Source organism: Vicugna pacos, chromosome 15 (assembly GCF_048564905.1).
Source record: "Vicugna pacos chromosome 15, VicPac4, whole genome shotgun sequence".
Taxonomy (NCBI): Eukaryota; Metazoa; Chordata; class Mammalia; order Artiodactyla; family Camelidae; genus Vicugna; species Vicugna pacos.
The window spans coordinates 44,055,781-44,077,881 of record NC_133001.1 but is presented as its reverse complement, the minus strand read 5'-3'; the positions used below and the strand labels follow the sequence as shown (position 1 = coordinate 44,077,881).

Here is a 22,101-nt window from a genome sequence, read left to right as displayed (position 1 = left end):
CTCTGCCTGCCTCAGCACTGGGGCTGGGGACAGCAGCGCCGGCCCATCCGCGCCGCAACCCCCACGCCACCCGCCACCCCGGCCAGGTGCCGCCGCCGAGTGGACGCCAGCCCACTCAGCAGAGCCAAGGTCGGGGCGCCAGGCCCATCTTAGGCCGTCTTGGAGGCTCGAGCACCTCTATAGGATGAGCCCCCTTGAAGGGAGTGAGCTCCCCATACCTGGAGGTGTCCAAGTAGAGTTGAGTGCCCTCAGTTGGTCAGTGGAAGACTGGAAGATTTCATGGGTGGGAGGTGGAACTAAATGACACTGAAGATCCCTTCCAACTCGAAGATTCTGTGCACACCTACATTCCACCCTCATGCTTACTCACCCCTTTGCTGTGGGGGTTGTTCTCATTTCCTATAGAGTTCCCAGGGCTCCAGATTTCTGACTTGGGGCATCTACTTTCGTCAGCACAGCCACCCTCTGCTTATCACTCTCTCAGCTGCCACACCTAGGGCTTGGTGCTGGGCTCCCTACTCCCCAGCCTGGCTCCCCTATTCTGCCTGTACCTCCACCAGTCGTCTCTTACTTCACCTTCCCTGTGCCAGGACATGGTATGCTCCCTTCCCCAGGCACCTGTCATCCCTCTGTGGACACCCAATCCCTCACCACTGAGACCAGTCCTACATTTCTGTACCCCTCGTCCAACTTCACCCCTTCAAGGGTCACAGGAACAGAGATAGCTAACTCTGGGACACGGAGCTGATCTTTCATCCAAGAGATTTTCCTTCTGGAAGCGGTCTAATGCTTTCAGGTCCTTCAATCTGCCCACTCCCCATACCTCAAGGTCAGAGGTCACTCTCTACATAGTTGTCTTGGTCTTTTTCTGTGTCACCCTCAGTCAGGTGGTCACCCCATGCCACTGATGATAGGCCCTGCTATCCATGGTCTCCACCTGGCCAGTTTCAGAGATGATGATCCTTCCATGAAGACAGAGACCACCTCTGTCATCTCTGTAGCCCAGCACTTGGCACATAGTAGGTTCTCAATAAACTTTGATTGAATAAATCTGTGCATTGTAGGCTTCTTGCCACTTCGCTTTTGACATCACGCTGGGCATCTACAGGCACGCTAAAGCTTGGCTAAAGGAAAGATTGTGTTTAGAAAGATGGCTGCCATACGGCTCTATTCCTTAAGGGCTTATACAATACTGCCCCCAAATAGCATTGACAGCTCACTGAATGTCTCTTGTGCACCAGGCACCAGGTTGGCACTTTTCCCTCAGTCCTTACCAACCCTCTGTGGTAGTTTGTATTATTCTCACTCTACAGATGAGAAAATTGAGGCTCAGTCAAAGCCACACAGTTGGGAAGTGGCAGAGCTAGGATTCAAAGTGTGGTTCATCTGACTGGGAAATCATTAGAGTTCCTTTAAAACATTATAGTTACTCTTAACAAGATGAAATTCTGAGAATCAAGATGGGAAACTCTAAGTTTCTATTCAGTAGAACTATTTATGATTAAATCACTGGGAGCCCATGATGTGTGTGACCTTGGATGTCTGTGTTGTTGGTGTCAAGAGGCCCAAGATGACTATGTTAGGGGGTTTGTTTATGTCCAGTAAGAAGCAACCATGGTTGGTTCCAGTGCCTGTTCCTGACGTCTTTGGCCTGAGAACGACCCTCCAGATTGTCCTGAGAAGAGACTTGTCAGTGCTAGCTAACCCTACTGGGCCCTGCTCACTACACATTACACTGGGTCCAGCTCAGATTGATTTAGCTTTTGGGATCCTACAGCCCTCTCATTTGTGTCTGCCCCATTGTGACCCGATCGGTATCCTGGTTGACCCTAGATCATCTGGGGTGAGGAAAAGTATCAGTCAGGATACGCTAGGTTATCCTGCAGTAACAACCAAGTGACAGAATCCTACCTAGACCACCTTAAACAAACAAAAGGATTAATTAGTTTAGGGTTGAGACAATTGAGAAGACCAGGGCTGGGGATTCAGGAATAGGTAGATCCAGGGACTCAAATGCCAGCTCCAGAGCTAGCTCTCTCTCCGTGACTCTTGTCTGCTTCCCACTGCATTGGCACTTTCCCCTACTTTAAACAACTCCAAGATGGTGGGCAGCAGTCTCAGGTTCACACTCTCCCAACTTAGAATCCCAGTGGAAGAACGTAAATTCCTTTCTTTCAAGAAGCCCCCGTATGCTTCTAGGACATGAGGCTCCATGTGCTTTAACAACACTCCCTCCCCAACCCCTGAGCCTCAAGGTCTGAGACACAATTGTCCTGCTTTGTTTTTCAGTGTTACCCTCACTCACAGTGCAATCCCTAGCAGAAAAGTCCCGAGGGTTACTTCAGTTGTTCTGACTATGGTCACAAGCCCACTTTGACCAGGTTCTACAGCCTGTGGGATAGCGTGAATTATATGCCCAAAAGTGGGTGCAGGAGGTGGTTATTAGGACTGACTGATCCAGCCAGCAGCCCATGGAGAAGGGGTAGGGTTGTTCCCCAAAGCAAGGGGTGTGGGGCAAACGCACCGCACTCCACCAAGTGGCCGCCCAGCATCCATGTACACCTTCTTTTCCCCATCAGTGCACTTTCAAAAATGCTCTTGCTACTTGATAGAGGTGGTGGTGGCACAAAATTGTGAATGTACTAAATGCTACTGAATTGTATATTTTCAAACAGTTAATTTGATGTTCTATGAATTTCACCTCAATAAAGAGATACTTTAAAAAATGTTTCTACTAAAATTAAGAACCCTCACCATCTACAACTCAAATTCCACTTATTCCTCTTTCCAAAGGAAGATAATCAGGATCCAGGTAATGTGCATTCCTCTCCACGGTCTATATGTGGCTTCTTATTACCTGGAACAGTGGCTAAGTTATAATTTAACCACCATAAAGACACCAAATTAATGATAGTGGAGATACACTAGATTATCCACAATGAGGATTCACTTTGGAGGAGAGGAGAAGGGAAAGGGTACAGGGGGTAGCTCGTCCACCCTGCTGGCAGGGCAGCCAGGAGTCACTTCTCCAAGATGGAGCCAAGTCCTGGTGTGACTTCCTGGGAGAATCTCCCTGGTTCACTGTCCTCCATGGCTGTGCCTTAGAGCCTACAGGGCAGAAGTCCCCTTTTGGGAAGGCCAACTCCCCATTGGCATGGTCATGGCTTCCTGGGGATTCCTTCAGAGGTTGGGCAACCCATGGGTCTGTGGATTGCAATATCACTTCCTTAAAACCTCAGCCAGCTGCCAGTCAGCTCATTTCCTAGGAACTCTAGGGACTAGCAACTGGCCCCTGTAAAGACCCAGAGCTGCTGAGTAGACTGCTCTGCATGCCCACCATACAAGTTTTGAGTGTTAAAACAAAGAGTGGAAATAAAAGTGCTTTGTAACCCATAAAATGCCATTATCCTCACTCATGGAGAAATTCATAAAGACACAAATTCATTCTGTATGCTTTTACATGTGCCAGTACACAGTCCTTTTGTTCAATTCTTTTTACCCTCTTATTGGATTTCCCACAGCAACTGCCAAATCGTCCCTATTTCTAGATGCTGATTCAGCCCCCTCCTCCAGGAGACACCTCAGCCTCTGCCTCTCACTCCAGCATGAGCCTCACCCTGTATAGTGACAGATACAGAAATAAATATAGATGTAAAACGTATGTGTGTATATTTGAGTGTCTTACGTTTATATATTTTCCTGTCCACTGAGAGCACGTGCAAGCAATGGAACCTCAAGAGCAATGAGTACACCTCATGCCCAGATCTTGGTTTCTAAATACCATTCTTTACGAAAAGGAACTGGACCTTCTTGGAAAAATGTCGGATTCCAGAGCTGGGTCAAGCAAGGAACAAGATGAGCCCAGAACATGTCACATTTAAAAATTAAGGAAGTGCTCAAAGAATGATGGGACACAGAAGGGGCTCCTGCTGGTGAAATATGGGAAAATTTGAGAACCAAAATAAATACTGATAGCAACAGATTATAATCCCGCTGCATAAAATAGGAATCCATGAGCCACAGTGCTAGAAACAAAGAAATGAATAAATTGTAAGTTTTGTAAGGAATGAGAAAAAATAAAGAATGAGATATTTATATAGTCTCAAAGTACTTCCCAGCAAAATACTTACTAATTACAAAGAGGGAAAGGAGTAACTTTAGATTTCACTTATATGAGATACCTAGAATAGTCAGAATCACAGAAACAAAAAGTAGAATGGTGGATACCAGGGGCTGGGAGGTGGGGGAAGGGGAGAAGGGGTGTGGTTGTTTAATGGGTATCGGGTTTCAGTTTGCAAGATGAAAATCTCTGGAGATCTGTTTCATAACAGTGTAAATATATTTAACACTACTGAACTGTATACTTAAAAATGGTTAAGATGGAAAAAGAAAAAAAACAAGAGTAACTTTACTACAGAAAAGCCCTCTAATCAAGTGATCAAAGTTAACATGTCAGTGATAGACCAAACTGAAATGGTGAAACACCTAACTGGATGCAGTGAGAATGGCAGGGCATCATTTCTGTGATATGTATTCCAGCCAAAAATGTACCACCTGGGTCTGATCTAGAGAAGACATCAGACAAACCCTGTCTTAATTCATTTGGCCACAATAACAAAGTACCATAGACTGAGTGGTTTATAAACAACAGATACTTACTTCTCACAGTTCTGGAGGCTGGGAAGTTCAAGATGAAGATGCCAGCAGACTCAATAATTGGTGACACTTCCTGGTTCACAGCCAACCATCTTTTCTATGTGTCTTCACATGATGGAAGGGACAAGCCAGCTTTCTGGTGTCTCTTTTATTAGTGCACTAATCTCAGCCATGAGGGCTCTGCCTGAATGACCTAATCATCCCCAAAGGCTCCACCTCCTAATACCATCATCTTGGGGGATAGCTTTAAACCTATGAATTTTGAGAGGACACAACTACGGCAAACCCAAAATGAGGGCTATTCTACGAAACAGCTGACTTGTATTTTCCAAGAGTGTCAATGTCATGAAAGTCAGGGAAAGTTGAGGAACTGTTTCAGATTGAAGGAAAGAAACTAGAGACATGACAAGTAAATGTGTGATTCTGGATATTTTTGCTATAAAGGACATTATTGGAACAACTAGAGAAATGAAAGTGGGCTCTGAGGATTAGATGGTAGTAATGGATCAATGTTACATTCCTGGTTTTGATGTCTGAAACACAGTTACAAAAGAGACTGCCCTTATTTGTAAGAATATATTTCTAGTATAGGAGAAAGAAATACATCCTATACTAAAGTTTCTGGGGGGTAATTGGGCACTGTGCTGACACATTTACAAATGGCTTGGAAAAAAACACATTCATTTTACCACACTTGCGTCTTTTCTGTTAGTTTGAAATTGTTTTAAAATTAAAAGTTTTAAAAATTACCCCCAGGGGTTTGTAACATGTTGTCTTCTCACCAGGAATACATATGAAAAAGAATGTTGTCAACTGAGTATGTTGTGAAACTCTTGGATTTTTACCCCTTCTGTTGGGTGAGCAGTGATCTCTCTAATACTTTTTGTTTTGCATTTCTCTTCTTATGAGAAGTTGAATCTTCTTTTTGTATATTTAAGGGCCATTTGCATTTATAAAGAGAACTCTCAGTTTATCTTTTGATGACTTTTCTATCAGGTCGTGGGTCTCTTTCCTCCTGATTTTGATGACCTTTTCACGAATTATGGAGGTTGCCCCTTTGACTGTGTTACAAGCCAAGTTATTTTTGTATAGTGTATTCTGTGCCTAGCATTATGTGGAGGAGCCTGGAGAGATGGTCTCTGCCTGTGAGAAGTTTAAACACGGCACAATCCAGACCAATGTTAGCCAGATAATCGTGAGGCTCAAACAAGGATTCTGGGCTGGAGCGCAGGAGTCCCTGAGGAAATGGGAGCTGAGCCGGGGCTGGAGTTTGGTTTTGGTCATCGAGGGCATCCCGGGCTGAGAGGGAAGGCACAGTGAGGGTGAGAACTTGACCTTCCCGTGGTGACTTCCCCTAATCTCTCTCCCTCTGTCACTAGTCCACACCCTGAGACCCAGTTACCCTGCCTTAGAGAACTTTTCTGACTCTGCAGCAGCCTCCCTTTCCTGAGTTCTTCCTGCCTTTCACGGCTCTCCCAGAGAGAAGAGGAACGGAGCTGCCACCTACTGAACCAGATCTCGGGGTCTCAGAGCAGCATGGAGGGCCACCCTGCAGTCCACCAAGCTTTCTGTAGGGATGTCACTCGAGGTCAAAGTACAAGACTAGAAACCTGGGGTTCTGTTACTACTTTTCAAATACCAACATTTTAGTGGGTAAAAAGCAATGATTTTTTTTCATTCATACTCTTTTTTTAGGCCGTGTACCTTCTAGGTTATGAGTTAAGTTCCATGCAGTTCATTAAATGGGGTGTCTTTTCTTAATTAAACATTTTCTTTCAAGATCAGTTTAGATTCACATGCCATTGTGAGAACTACTACAGAGAAACCCCCTGCACCCTTTACTACTTTCCCCCAATCTCTCAAAACCTAACTGTAATATCACAACCAGGTTATTGACACTGACATGGTCAAGGTACAGAGCATCTCCATCAGCCCAGGGTTCCTCCTGATGCCTTTGCATGGTCACACCCACTTCTCTGCCTCTTCCCACTCCAACTACTCATCTGGGCAACTACTCATCTGTTCTTCATTTCTATAGTTTTCTCATTTCAACAGTGTTCTATAAATGGAGACATACATTATTGTAACCTCTGGGGATTGGCTTTTTCCCACTCAACACAATTCTCTGGCAATTCATCCCAGCTGTTGTGTGTATCAATAGTGCCTTCATTTTTTATCATTGAGTAGTAGTCCATGGCACAGCTGTACAAGTTAAACCAGGTACCTATTGAAGTACGTCTCGGGTATTTCTAGTTTTTAGCTACAAGCTAGAAAACTGAGGCCAGGGAGGTGAACCAACTTGCATGGGGCACACAGGCAGAATATGGGAGAACTGGTGTGTGGTGTGAGCCCTGGGCCATTTGCATGAGCCACATAAGGCTATTGGTGGGAAACACCAGGCAGGTTCAGTGGGAAGCATGGAGACTTGAGAGTGATTGATGACCTGATGTCTTGAAAGTCATGTGTAAAGAAGGTGAATCTCAATTAGAGAAAGGCAGCCCAGAAGTGAGATTTGCACTTGGCAGAGGATACAGGGAAGTGCTGAGCCACCTTCCCAAGGGAACATCTATTGCTGACTGAAAACAGAGATGATGAGGAGGGACATATTAACCGATCTGGGTTGTTATAGTAACATCCAGATAAAATATATATTCAGGGGCCAGAGGGGAAATGGAACTGAATGCAGACGAGCAGGAGGGTTGGGGAAACGACTGGAAGGATATCGCTAAAGACACAATACTTACTCATTATTGAAGCCACGAGTGAGGGGCTCTCTGGAGAGAGTGGAGACAGAGATGCTGGGGGAGACCACAGTTAGGGAGTGGGAGAAAAAAATGGCAAAGGGAAGAGGAGCCTCAAGGAGGCAAGGAGAGAACCAGAGGAGTGAATGAAGGCCAAGAACAAAGAGACAGCACTGACCAGGCAACAGGGTTGAGGAGAAAGGAGTATATTTGCTATCTACACTGCTGAACAAACTAACCCAAATCTTACTGGCTTAAACAACATGTATTACCTCACAGTTTCTGCGTGTCAGGAATCTGTGGGTGGCTTGGTGGGGTCCTCGGGCTCAGGGTCTCTCATAGGCTGCAATCAAGGTGTCCGGCTGCAGTCATCCCGAGGTTTGATGGGGAAGGGTCCGCTTCCATGCTTACTCATGTGGTCACTGACAGGATTCAATTTCTCATATGTTATTGGTCTGAGGGCTTCAAGTCAATGCCGGCTGTTGGCCAGAGGCTGTCCCCAGTTCCTTGCCTCATGGGCCTCTCCAAGATGGCAGCTCACAAGATGGCAGCTGGCTTCGTCAGAGTGAGCAAGCAAAGCCAGCTAACTACTTTTACCAGTTGCCTCCCCACTTCTCTCTATCCCTTGCCTCCTAAGGCGAGAGAAGAATGACGACAACACCCTTAATAGGACATAATGGTTGAGATGGGCTTTCACATCAAGTTCTTGTTAGATCCTAATTACAATCCCAAGGGCACTCAGGCCAGCGATTGTTATGCCAGTTTTAAGGATGAGGCCAGTGAGGCCCCAAGGTCTCTTGGCAGCTCAGTGACCTAGCAGGGTCAGATCTCGGCTCCCAGCCCCACTCTGTGCCCACGTGGAGATTCCCAGGGGGCCAGGGCTCCTCCGAGCACATGAGGATGGTTGAGGCAGTGGACTCAGGCTCCTCATCTGCTGAGTGTGAGACTTCGGGCTCACAACTCTGTCCCCTGCTGGCCTAACCCTAGTCCATCCCTCTCAGTATCCTCCCCCAGCAGCAACCCAGGTTCCCAGCATTCAAAGAGCATTTAGAAAACCCACTTGCCCCCAGAAATCTTGAAATCTCTTTATAGGAGACCAAGCCTTATATTCTACAATTAATAAATTCCCAGGAGCTGAACGTGACCTATGGCCCTGGGGATGCTGGGGGCTATGAATGGAGTGGGAGAGCCATGGAGAAGGAAAAAGAGGCTTGGAGTGGGGGAGAACCTGGGCCATAGGAGCCAATTTTTCAGACCAAAACTGGGGTTTTGCATGTTCCCAGGGACAAGGGAACTAGGAGGAAATTGGAACTAGGAGGGGAAATAGAGGCAGTTAGGTGTTAGGCTACACCAGAGAGGGAAAGAATATTTCTCAGGGGCACCAGCAGTCCCTGTCTCAGTTTACCCCCAGCACAGGCTACTTGACTGTGAACTCAGCCCTCCTTTCAAATCAGGAACAAGGAACATGAGATGAATAATAATTATTTTAGTTCTGTGCCCTGATCAGGTGAGGGAGGGCAGGGCTGACCACCACCCAGTCAGCCCGTGGTTGGGGAGGGGAGCTGAAGACATGCTGGCTGTCAGACCTTGAGGTCTGGGTGCAGTGCCGCAGTCTGGGTTCCCCCTGGGATGTCCAGGCCACCAGCTGGAGAAGGGCAGCCTCTGCACCCCAATGACTAGGGACCAGGGAGAAGGTGCCACTCCCTCTCTGGGTCCACTCTGCTTAATGGAGGTTAAGCCCAAAAGAGATGCTATTGAAGCATTTACAACCACTATTGTGTCACTTTTCTGAGCCACTTTTCCTCATCAAACCCATTCTTCTGGTCAAGAAGGGATAAGTTACAACAGAACGTAGTGGAAAGTGGGGGAAATCTCTTGACTGAACAGGTTAAAGGCCTGTTGACAACTCCTCAGCCTCTTCTCCATCAATGACCCCACAGGAGCCCCCTGAATGGTGCGGCGGCGGGGGTCGCATCTCTACCACCCACTGAGACCCCAGCCAGCTCAGCGCGCTCCGCCTGCCGGAGAAGTCTCTCGGCAGGCGTTGCATTTGCTCGCCTTGACCTCCAGGTGGCGCTGGCCTAGGGCGGAGCATGCTGTCTGTCAGCCATGTGGAAGGGGCGGGGCCTTGGAGATGCTGACTTCTGATTGGTTGGGTTCGGTTTTGCTTTCTTTCCGTGCGCAGAGCAGGTCTTACGGAGAGCACCCAGTTAAATTCGCCTGAGCTACGCGGGAGGAAGAGAGTGTGCGTGTGCGTGTGCGGGTTTGAGATGTTTGTTGGGAAGAGTGTGTGTGTGTGTGATTGTTAGGTTTTACAATTACTGAAGGTGTATATGTGATGTTATTTTATTCTTTACAATGAACTGAGTTTCCATTTTTCATACCTTTATGAGATACCTAATAAATGAACACCAGGAAAAATTCTTAGATATCGTTTGTAAGGGAACTAAAGTTTAGGGTCTACCACTCAGTCTTAACTACGTCTTTTTTTCATGTTTCCTTAGTCTTTGACTGTTGTGTGTATACCAATATAATTGTACTTGTGGGTGTATTTTATTTGCACATCTGACACCTGTTAAGTTTCCACTTTCTGCCAGGCGATGGGCAGGGTTTTGCACTGTGTCAAAACAGTTACCATGAACAAAAGAGACCTGGGCCCTCCCCTCAAGTAGCTCACAGACACGAATCAGCAATCAAACACTCACGGCAAATTTTAAAAACTCCTTTGTGGCAGTAAATGAGAAGTGGCCAGTGCTTTGGGAGAGGAGCATGGAGTTCTGAGGAAGTGTATTGAGTGCAGGCTCAGCAGAGCCACTCCCCCAAAGAGCACTTACTGAAGTTAAATTGATCTCATTTCAGACCTGGTAGGCTCCTTTATGAAGGTGGGGAAGCCAAGGAGGAGTAGAAAGTGTTTGGAGGTGGTCTGAGGGCTGGGCCAGCTGAGGTGGGCTACCTGGCCTCCTGTCTGGTCAGTGTGGAGAAAGCACTGGAAAGTGTGTAACTTCCATAATATTCTCTTCTTGCTGTAGGTAGAAAGCCATCTTCTGGGACTGGATATGATGAAGGGACAGTAAACTTTGTCACTAGAGAAGGTGGCCAAAGAAGGACTGGCAAAACAAATAAATAACCACCTGGCATGTGAAACAAACACCTGGAGTCCAGGCCCCAGGTGTAAACTGCAGAGGGAAGGAGGAGAGAAAAAGGAGGAAGGAAGGTGTTAGTCCCAGGCTGGATTAGTTGCTGGGAGAGTCTGGCCCAGGTAGCTGGTAACGGTGGGACATGACCCAGAGCGTCATAAACGGCGAAGGCAAGAGAGTTTGTTCTCACCTGGAGACCTACCAGGGGAATTTCCTGCCAAGTATCATTGTGTGTTTGCTCTTTCTTCACCTAAAAAGCAGAGGCAGAGACCCAGCGCCCTGAAGAGCTCACACACTGCCCTCCCCCCATGACTCACTCTCTAAACTTCCACCACGCATTTCCCCCGAGCATTTACCACCTCCTTACATCACACAGTCATTCATTGTCTCCTGCACTAGAAGGAGACAGGCCTCTAGGGGAGAGAGGATGGGCCCAACGCAGAGGGCAGGGCCCTTGCTGGTGATGGCACTTGGGAGCAGGTGAGGCGGGCACCCTATCTCCTTCTTTACTGCATCCCCAGGGCTTGGAGTAGGTCTGGCACTAGCAGGTGCTCAATAAATATTTGTTAAGTGAATGAATGAGGCAGATTCTTCTCATTCCTCAGAGAACCCTCTCTCAGTCTAAATGTGATGTGTGCAGAGCCGGGATCTCCAGTGAACGATATGTTGTCCTGGGAAGGCTCTGCTCCCTGGGAGCAAAAGCTGGGCAAGACCTTGGTGTTTCAGAGGCTTGAAAAAAAACTGCCTCACCCACTGAGAGGCAGTTATTCCCCAGGGAGGGGTGTGCACGTATTTTGTGGAGGTAAGTGAGGCTGTGAGGTGGCCCTCCTCAGCCTGTCCTGGTCCTTCCTGGTACTTCTGGATCAGCCCTTACCCCCTAAAGTGTTTTTTTTCTGTGATGTGAAGGCTGCAGTGGAGGCAGAGGTTTGGCTCTGCACTCCAACCCCACCCTCTGTCCTCAGAAGGTGGCCCTTCATATGTCTGTGGGGGGCAGGTGGTGAATCAGGGCCCCAGCCTGAGCAGCCCTCACCAGCCCTGGTGAGACTCTGTTGGGTGACTGAGCCCCCTGGCACTGGATGTGGGGCTCCGACCCTGGCAGCACCAGGTTCCTACATCTCCATCGGCACAGCCTCTCGCCTGTGAGCCCAGGATGGGCCTGGCCCAGGTGGCTCAGGAGCCCTTCTACGAGGCTGAGGGGCTTGAAAGGGCAGCACCTGCCACATCAGAGGAAGGAAGGAGAACGGCTACTGAGCATTTACTGTGTACCGAGCGCTGTTCCAGGTGTCATGTGTTCCAATATAACTCTTGTAACAACCATGCGGGCTGGACTTACCTTCTCATTTTGTAGATGCAGAGAGTAAGGCGTGACCTGCCTGCGGAGCAGCATCAGGATCCAGATGCAGGCGTATCTGCCCCCGAGAGCCCACACTAGTTCCACTGTACCCCACAACTGCCCCAAAAGACAGGGTTGGAGGTGGGGAGCCCAAGGAAGGCCGCCCCGAGGGGTAGGAACCCAGCCAGGCCTCTGAGAGAGAGAGGATGGGCCAATTGCAGAGGGCAGGGCCCTTGCTGGTGAGGGCACTTGGGAGCAGAGACAGAGGTGGGGGGGTGCTTAGTGAGGGATGGGCAGGGTGCAGGCTCCCAGGGAGAGGGAAGAGAGAAGATCCAGAAGGGAAAACAAGGTATGAGGTGGCAGGTCTAGGCTAGGTGTGTGGAGGATGTGGGGGAAGCCTGGGGAAGCCCAGGGCAGCCCGAGGCACCGCAGCAGGGCTGGATGACTTGGGACAAAGTTGGAGCAGAGCGAACAGTCACCCTTGTGAATCCTCAGGGAGCTGGGCTGCTCACGTCCATGGGCAGGTGAGCTGGAGGGCAGTGAACAGAAAGGAAAAATGGAGGCATGCAGGATGCTAGAACTCAGAGACCTAGAGCAAGAGTTGGGGAGCCCCATACAACTGGCGCAAGGCCTGGGACCACAGACAGCCTATCTTCTCCAGGCAGCTGAGAGAACGCCAGATGGGTGGCCGGACCTGGGTTCAAGAGTTGACTCCTCTCTTACTTGAAATGTAAAGACCCCCTTTAGCCTCTCTGAGTTTTTTTTTTTTTCCTGGAGATGGACACCTTCCTGCAACATCTTAAACCACATATTCATTAGCTGCACCAAAAAGCAGTCTTTTATCCACATCAGTTAGAAGAGTCTACACAAGAATTAGGTTCTAATCTAAGTGGTCTTCCCTGGCTGGTGCAGCCTCTGGGTCCCCATACACCAGCCTCCTGTACACTCAGAATCGGCACCCATCACGCGCCCAGCACTGTCTTCTGTGCACCTTCTCCTGTGCTTCAAGGTGCTAGTAGTGTCAGGGATGGTTTATACCACTTCTGGGTGTTCCCAAGTGGGACTGTCCTCAGTGGTCACTGCTACAGAGTGCAAAATGGCTTACGTAGGCCAGAGTGATTGGACTGTCTGTCACCTACCCAGTAGGTGCCTCTAGGCAGGAGCTTGTACTTATAGAATCCTGAGGAGGTGATGGGCTCCTTTGGAGGAGAGTGTGTAGCTGCGATGCTCTGACTTTGGATGGGAGTCGGGGGAGGGAGGGGAGGGGCATTCAGGAAGACAGGTGATGGCAAGTGGATTTTTCTTTTCTTTTTTTTCAAAGAAATAAAACAGTAATACTATTTGTAAACTTTGTTCAATTAACAGATATACATTACTAGATATAAAATAGGTAAACAACAATATATGTATAGCACAGGAAACTATATTCAATTTCTTGTAATGTAATTTCTTGTAAATGTATATGTATAACTGAATCACTTTACTGTACACCTGAAACTAAATTGTAAATTGACTACCCTTCAGTAAAAAATAAGAAAAAAATACTTCTTTAGAAAAAAACTTAGTTCAGACACACCCTAGAATTTCATGAGTGTTGATTGCAGAAATTTAATTATCTACATTATCTCTGTCTATATGTATTAAACCATTTGCACTTTTGGCATTTGTCCATAAGCAGTCATTTTGGTCACCAGGGATGTTGGAAAGCATAGATTTACAGGCTGTAGGGAGACCTGAAGAAATATGTCACCATCTCTGTCCTCAGGGAGCTCACAGTCCATTCACGAAGACAAGAAGAGCACATGTTTAATAGTACCAAGGTTCAGAGTGTCCATGTTGAATGAATGTGTTAAGGACTGGAGACCTGAAGCATAAATGTTTCCAGGAAGACGATCATCTGAGCTGGGTGGGTACCAACTTCACGAATGTGACATCATCAAAGAGTCTCTCCTCAGAGTCCTGCTCAGTTGCTTATTCCTCTAAAACTACCTCTCCTTTCCTGCTCATAGCCCAGGGCCATCCTGGACAGTCACGAGCAAGTGAGCCATCACCATGGGGCGGCCCAAGGTCACGTCTGCCAGGAACACCACCGTGTGGCATTTGCCTATGCAAAGTTTGCACTGACCACTGATGAGCAAAACAGTGTGATCTACATATAGGTGGGGGTGCATGGGTTTTGCCGCTGGAGTTCCCCCTGCACTGAGTGATGGCGGCTGAAGGCACAGTGACAGCAGGCGCTAGGAGCAGCTGAGCGGGGCCAAGGGCACTGTCTTCAACTCAGCAGCGAGGCCCCTCTCTGGCCTTTCTGCCCCAGAACTCTGGCTCTGCACAGAAGCACGGTAAAGGGGTGGGCTAATTGTGAGTGTGCATGCTTTCCCAAAAGTCTGCACTTCCCAGAACTTCAGTTGTCTTGGCTCTTATTAAAATGGTTTGTTCTTCCCCTCGGAGTCAGAGAGAGGCCCCTCTGGGCCACTGCTTGGGACTGGCCAGGGCAGGGCGTTGTCTGGCTGGGGCTTCAGAGGCTGCAGGGACACCCCCACGAGCAAGAGCGAGCCCATGGACAGTTCCATGCCCTCGGCAGCCCCCAGAGCGGCGCCCCAGGACACACAGGCATGACGAGGAGAGAGGAGGGTGTCCGAGAGCCTTCAGAGGGTCTGTAGCAGGCTTGTTCCATGGGATAAGAATTACGGGCAGGGCCACTAAGTACCACCAGATATCCCAACTCTCCCGGAGAAGCTGTAAATCTGGATTTTTCTGTGAAATCTTCTGATATTTCACCATTTGCAACCCACAAAATTGTTTTAAAAATACCTCCTGGGCCAAAGAAAATGGCTTTAAGCCACCCTCTGTTATACCCTCCAATTTAGTCCCCAGACAGCAAGCAGAGTGTCAGCCCCTTTAGTCCCAGTGATAAGGACTTGGCCCCTGGGGTGATGTGCTTCTCAAGAGCGCTCCTTCCCCAGAGGGTGAAGCTGGCAAATGAGGCTGGGACAGGCGCCAGTGCCAGTGTCCAGGTGGGTCACCTGCTGACCCCCACCCAGGAGGTGTCAGCCTGCGAGGGCCTGAGGAGTGAGCGTCGCCCTTCCCAGTCTCCGATGCCACGTGCATTTGGGCCAGACACCCTTCCAGGCCCCATGTGGGTAGCAGGCGAGGAGGAGGAGGCAGGAGACAGCAGGTGAAATGGGTGCTTTCTCATCAGCCCGCCCTAATCCTGGGCCCGGAAGCGGAAGAGGCAGAACCTTCCCGGGCCTGAGTCCAGTCTTGACCACCCTGAGGCCAGGACACGGGTTTGTGCTGCCATTTCTTCGCCACATCCACCTGCCCATCGCTGGGGGGAAACTGAAAGACATCCCCTTCGCCTCCCCGGAAGCCCTGTGGGCCCTCTGCGTCTTGCTTTGCCCTTGTAATTTTTCAGGTAAATCCACAAACAGATGTGTTTATTTACTTTGTGTGTGTTGTCAGTTGAGTTGCTTTCTGTTTTCGTTCAAAATAAGATTGACTCTTTGGAAGATAAACTTGCTGAAGCCATTTACTCCGCTTCAGCTGGAGGGGTTTAACTGAAAACTGGCAAGGCACCCTGACCCCCCCACAGGCCTCCAGCCTGTGAGAGACCTGAGAAGGGGGCTGGCTCGGAGAAGGGTACCTGAGGCTTCAAAAGCAAGAGCCAGTGAAGGAAAGTTGTATCCCAGGAAGAAGGTTTTGCTTCAAAAATGGTGTTGTTTTTTTTTTTTTTAAAAAAAAACATGAAGATGGTAACGGAGCGGACCAGGCCTTACAAGTGTAAAAAACAGTAAAAGAACTCACTGGAACGCTGTCTAAAAGCAGCCTTGGACAGGCTGTGTGTGGGTCAGTAAAGGAGTGAGTTACTGTAATGAGGGGAACACGTTATTTCTGTTATTACATTTTTGGGTATCATATTATTTTCCTGTCATTGAACTCTTCTTCCTTCTCTAATTCCCTTAGCACTTTCCTGTAGCCTGTGTTCGGTAATTAATAAGCAACACTTTGTATTATTGCCTTTTTTCCACGTTCAACCTCCCACTCTGGGCTGTAACCTCTTGAGGGCACAGACAGCATTTTACACACATGACCAAGTAAGGATGGCAAATTAGGAACTCTATTTTAATGCAGCATGCACCTATTTATCCCTTAATCTTGCAAGATTCTTAAAAGAAACAGAAAGGAGGGGGAATCCCCTCTGTGTGGCCAGGTTAGTTCAGGCCAGTCACTGGATGACATTCCAGGCAGACTTTCCCCTGGGAGGGTGAATATTGTGTTCTGGGAAAGACTGGTGATCAGACAGAAGCAACGTTGTCAGATAATGGGGATGCTGTGTGACGTGGCTTAGGCGGGGGTTGGGTAGGGTCAGTGCTCACCCAGCAGCCTAAGACCAGGTTATAAAGTGACGTATGGAGTCATTGCTATGTTCTCCTGGAGGAGCGCCCTTAAACACTGTGTCCTAATGTTCAGGATGACCCTAAACAGAGAGACCAGTCCCCTTGATGCATGTTAATAGCAGGGATCCTGGGAGGACCAGCACATCTTTCCAAGAGCTCCTCCATCACCTCCCTCTGTGGCCCTAGACCATTTGATTTCCTTGGCGTCAGTTTCCTGGGTCATCAAGATGGTTTGTTCACACCCTTTAGCTCTCCAGCTTGCTCTAAACTTCGAATAGCAGTGGCAATGCCAGTGTCTCAGTAGGGCTAACGATTACATTTCTGTAGATGTCTCCTCCTCCCCATCGTGTCTAGAGGGATGGGGGAAATTTTGCCATTTTGCTGGAGCCCCCAGCAAGTCCCTTTAGTGTGAGGCCTGGTCAGTTCGGGCCGAATGTGGCAGGTGGATAGGGACCTTCTGATGCTGTCCTGCAAAGTCAGGGTGAAAACGGAGGGGCCCCAGACGGCAATATTGGTCCACACGAGTGAGGCGTCCAAATCGCAGAGTGGGCCTAGTGAAAGGCCCCCTGGCTGCACCGGAGCTGAGACTCCACCTCTTCCTTCCCTGCTGGAGTGAGATAATGTGCGGAAGGCCCAGCAGAGTGCCAGGCCAAGTCTTGCTCAGACAATGTCTGTTAGTCGTGGAGGCAGAGCATGGAGGTTAGGAGAGGCTTCTGGAGACAGCTTGCCTGGATTCTAGTCCCTGCCACTTGTCACCCCTGTGTCCCTGGCAAAATGCTTCTCTTGTTCCAGCTGTGGGCAGGGAATAATGGTGCCAGCCGCAGCTTTCAGGGCAAGTCGTCAATTAGGTAATGTGCTCAGAGCGGCATGTGTGCGTGAAACACCTGCTGGCTCGTGCTGTCGCCCCTGCCTTCTCTTCCTGCTGGATTTGTCTCAGAGTCTATATCTGGGGGGAAACAAATGAAACTATCTGTGGCAGGTACAGGTTGGTTTGCACTGGGGAGCACAGGAGAAAGGTACCCAGAGGTGGAGGTGGCAGCAGGAATTAGACACTATCTTGGTCACAATTTTTTAAAAAAATCAGCAAATTTGGGCAATTATTTCTCCATTGTGGTTTTTTCCAAGTAGGCAAACCAGGCTCTGGTTAAGTCAGTTGACTCAACACTCCACTCCTCTTCCCTGAGCCATGCCCCTGCTCCTTTTCCCCCAAACTTGGGATATTTTTCCTCTTCCTTGAAATTTTGCTGAAATTCTGCCATTTCAGTGGTCTGACATAGTGGGGAGTGGAGTTGCATTACAGTATAGCAGACAGATGGGCCTGTCACTTCCCAGCTGTGTGATCTTGGGCAAGTTACTTGACCTCTCAGAGCCTTGTTCCTCAGAATAGATGAACTTACATCGCAGCTTTGTTGGGCGATGACACTAAAGAGCACGTATTTGAACACACCTGACACACGGTAGGTGCCTAATCTGTTTGTTCCCTTCCCTTTAGAGCAAAGCCCTCTTAAACAAGCCCAGTGGGTTCTCCTCACCGAGCAACGTCGGTGAGCTGGACGTTCATAGTCTTGCACAGCTGATGATGTGTGTCAGTATCTGGTTGTTTTCTCCGTTCAAGTATTTTCCCTCACTCACTCCCCCCTGGATGTCTTCAAGCTGCTCTGTTGGCTGGTTTCGCAAGGCAGAGTTCCATTTCCTTCATTTGTACCTCCTCACAGTGCTCTCCAGACCCGGGGCTGGCGGGGCTCGGGGCTCCTCCGGGTCTCTGGGTCTCTGAGTTCCTGTGCTGGGTGTGCCTGGGTGTGCCTGAGTCAGAAGGCCATTGTGAGGGCAGCTCTGCGTGTGTGACACATCTAGAGAGTGACCTTGTCCAGGGGGCTGTCTCCCTGGAAAGAATATGCAGAGGGAAGAAAGACCCAATCTCCGTCATAAAACAGGGGCAGGAAAGGACCAGCTAGGTGAGGTGGGCCGTGGGCAGGTCAGGGTCGGCCTCGGTAAACAGAAATATTAAACAAGGGCCTCTCCCAGCTCCACCCTAGCGTTAAACCCCATGGTTTGCAAAGTTTGGCTCCAGAGGCCTCCCAGTGACCCCAGTCTAACTCCCCTCTACTCTTCAGTGATGGCTGAAGGCTGGAAGATAAGTGACTCCTTGAACCAGACAACCCCCAGGGAAATTCCATCAACCCCCTCCGAGGCTGCAGGGGCTCCATAAACGGGCTGGGGTCAGGGTGGGAGGTGGTGAGGAGGGAGGGAGGGGGAGATAAGGCCTTTGCCTTCCAGGAGAGGCCTGTGCCTGAGGCAGGGGCCGTGCTGGGGGTGGGGGGGAAGTCCCAGGGGAAGGCACGTGCAGCCCTGTCCCCAGCCCTAGCTCATGGGGATGGGGTAGAAAGCCAGTGGGGATAATTAGGGTCAAATGTGGGGCTAGTAAGCTGTGGCCAGGATGAGATGCCCTCAGCCTAGGGCTACAGGGCAGGAGAATCCACCCCACTCTGCTTGCCTCAGCCTCTCCTCACTTCCTCCTTCCTCTCTACCCACAGTCTCTACCTGCAGTCCAGTCCCCTGTATCCCCTGTATCCCCTGAAATGTCCCTGCCTCACCTTGGGCTCTGCCTCTCCCCCCATCCCGTTCCTCCTCTCCCACTCTCCTCTCCCCAGTCCTCTGGCCCGCATGTCACCAACTGGTCCTCTGTCCCCTGTTCCCCTCCTCTGACAGGGAGAGCCAGGCTCCGGGCTCCCAGGACAGGCTGGTGGTGAAGGGTGAACGCACGATCGTTGCTGAGGTGATGTGGAAGGTAGGACAAACACTGACCAGCAGTCCAGGGAAGAGGGTGACCCACAGAAGATCCCAAGCCTGGATTCCGCGTTCCTCACCCTCACCTGCAGTCCAGCCTGACTCCCATCCTGGGGAGCTGGTCCAGAGGGAACTCAGGCTGCCTGGTCCACACCCAGCCTCCCCAGCCCCACTGCCTTCTCAGCAGCCCTCAGGCATGCTTCTTCCTCTAAAAGACCAGTCCCATCAGGGGAGCCCCAAAGAGGGCAGAGTTCCTCAGGTGGCCGATGAGGTGAACAAAAGACACAACACCTATCGCCACCCAGTGGCCACCAGCTTTGTAGAGGAGGGAGGAGCCGCAGGGCCTGCTTGCTGAGGGAGGGTGGAGGGGGCCTGGGGTTTTGAGGCGCTGCGGGGAGGATTTCTAGAGGTCTTGAAATCAGGACCCAGACTGGATTCTTCCTCATTAGGGGTTGAGTGAGTGCCTGGTGGGCAAGGATGCTACCTCTGTGGGGAGGGGAAGACTAAGTGACGAAGGCCTTGGGACCAGGCATGGAGGTGAAGGCAAGATCCGTGAGTGGGACCTGAATGAAAAACTCAACGTGCACAGGTGATTTTGAGGCCTGCAGCCCCAAGTCAGGTGCCGGGTCTAAGGCTCTGCTCTCCTCAGGGAAAACCGTAGCACCTGTGACCTAAACCTTGCAAGCCAGAGGGCCCCACAGGTGTGCACGCGCATGTGTGTGAGGGCACTTGCTGGGCCTGCAGAGGACTCAGGCTATAACTCATTATGAATTATAATTAACTCCTTATTAGTTGGCAGTGTTCCTGGGCCCCAGGGGGCTATCAAGTATGTATTAGTCATGACCCTTAAATTCATGGGGACACCCTCTTCCCAGTCTCTTCTCCCATTCACAGGCCCAAAGACCAAAACTTCTAAGTGGCCATTTCCCTCCCTCCCTGCAGTGGCCTCAGCTGGCACCACCATCCTGAGGCTGATGGGCTTCAGAGGGCAGTGCAGCTCCTGCCAGCCCCCCTCGCTCCCTAGTTGTGACCTCAGACCAGGCTTCAACCTTAACCTCTAAGGTCCTGCATTCAGTGAGGCCTGAAGACCTGACGGGCCTGGTGCCCCGTACATAGTTCTCATCAAATATCTTCTCAAATGAATGACAGTCCTATGCTAGGCTACATGTTCCTTCTTAATCTCTACCTTTGGCAGTGCTAGGCTCCACTTACTTCAGAAAATCAAGCATGTCTATCTGCTGTCTGCCTCTTCAAAGGACCCCCCTTCCCAGCAAGTCCCAGCTCTCCTCATGGTCTCCCTTGGAGATCTTACATTTTCAAAAGGAAACAGTCACACCCATCCAAATCTTCACAGAGCTGGGAAACGAATAGTGCTTTCTGGAATTGGTAAATCGACTTGATGCCCACTTCTTTAATGCCTGGTCCTAACCCAGCTGTCCCCGGCTTGAGGCAGGAGACGGGGGAGATGGCGCCAGTGAGCACACTCTACCTGCTTGCAGGCACACCGCAGTGGGAGACACCAAGCCCGCCACCGAAAGAACTGGTTTTCCAGGCAGGGTTAAGTCTACAGAAAAGGCGCCAGAATCCTTGACATCTGCTGTTTGTAACTGGGAGGGCCTGCTACATCTATCAGGTTCTCTAGTCATCATTTCCTTTTAGAATAATACCCTTGGGAGTTGGAGCTTCAGGCAGGCGGAAGGTAAGCAGCCCAGCTGGGGTCTGAATATTGTTTAGTGTAGAATATGGTATTTGCAATGTGCAGAAAGCCTCTTGGTATAAAAGCTCCAACTGCAGGGGCCAAGTGATACCAACCCCACTTCGCTTCCTCTCCCTCCTGAGCCAGGCAGGTCATTGGTTTCCCCGGCTGCTAAGACTCTAGACTCTGCAGGACCCACTCAGCCACTGGGCACCTGTGAAGTTGATCTTCCCCGAGTTCAAGGCCTTACCTATGACGCTGCTCCCACCCTCTGTTTATTGATTGGTGAGGACCAAAAAGAAACACAGTCTAGGATCACCAGTCCCCCAGGGATTCTGGCCAAGAAATGTGACCACAGATCACTGCTCCCCGCAACCCTCCCCTTTCTTCCGCTAGAATAGACAGCTGATACTAGCCTTTCTCCACCTGACGGGCAATGGCTTCTTGCACTGATGTGGATGCTTTTCTCCTTATAAATCTGTGGTATAGCGGTCCTCACAATGTGGTCCTTGAACCTACAGCAGCACCACCACACGGGAGCTTGTTAGAACTACAGATCCTCCAGCTCCACCCCAGAGATACTGCATCAGATACTCTGGGGGCGAAATCCAGTTATCCAGATTTTTAACAAGCCCCCCAGGGAATTCTAAGTTTGAGAACACTGGCATTGTCTCTACACCTGAGAGCCCCTGGCAGGAAACCTCACTTGATTTTCTGGTCCATACATGGGGAACCTGTCCAGGTGCACGCGGTTTGTGATGCTGGAGTTTGTGCCCGAGGAAGATGGGCTCCCACGCTCCACCTGTAGCAGTCATCTGACCCCCCCCAATAGGGGAGGCCAGCGAAGGCTAGGTTTGGAATCTACTGCAGGGCTCCTCACACGCCCTTTTCTTCCAGAAGGTGCAGCAGGAATTCAGATGGCTCTAGGCATTGCCATAGCAACGGTACCTTTCCGAAGCTGTGATGGACTACAGGAGCAGAGTGTAAGCAATGCAGAAGAGGGGGAGTCTGCTGGTGGAAAAAGCATGCCCAGCGGAGGAGGAGGTTATGAAAATAAACAGAATTGCAGCATGGCTCGGATTGATGAACCTGAGCTTGGTGGGGCCTTGACTTCTTCAAGACCTAGGATGCATCTGGCACCTCTCCAGGGGTCTTCACAGCTACAAACCAGCACCAGGCCAGGAGGCCCACGATGCTAACAGCATATGTCAGTTCTCTCAAGAGATCATCTACCTAGGTTAAATGAGGCTCCTAAATGGTCACAGAGCAATTAAGAAGGAAATGCCCACTGCAGTGTGACCACCTGTGTTCCGGGTCAGAACTGAGGAAGGGGACCCAGCTTCACGATTCTGAT

At 49.8% G+C, this 22,101-nt stretch overlaps 2 long non-coding RNA genes across 2 annotated transcripts; one reads left to right on the top strand and one right to left on the bottom strand.

Moving 5' to 3' along the window:
• Positions 1 to 15,968: 15,968 nt before the first annotated feature.
• On the bottom strand, positions 15,969 to 18,004 carry LOC140685899 (uncharacterized). Its single transcript, XR_012059356.1, has 2 exons — positions 17,797 to 18,004; positions 15,969 to 17,210 (listed from the first exon to the last, which is right to left on the bottom strand). It is a non-coding gene; the product is annotated as an uncharacterized lncRNA (long non-coding RNA).
• Positions 18,005 to 18,131: 127 nt separating this feature from the next.
• LOC140685762 (uncharacterized) lies at positions 18,132 to 21,820 on the top strand. The gene is made up of 4 exons (XR_012059161.1): positions 18,132 to 18,219; positions 18,974 to 19,052; positions 19,501 to 19,640; positions 21,645 to 21,820. It is a non-coding gene; the product is annotated as an uncharacterized lncRNA (long non-coding RNA).
• Positions 21,821 to 22,101: the final 281 nt, after the last annotated feature.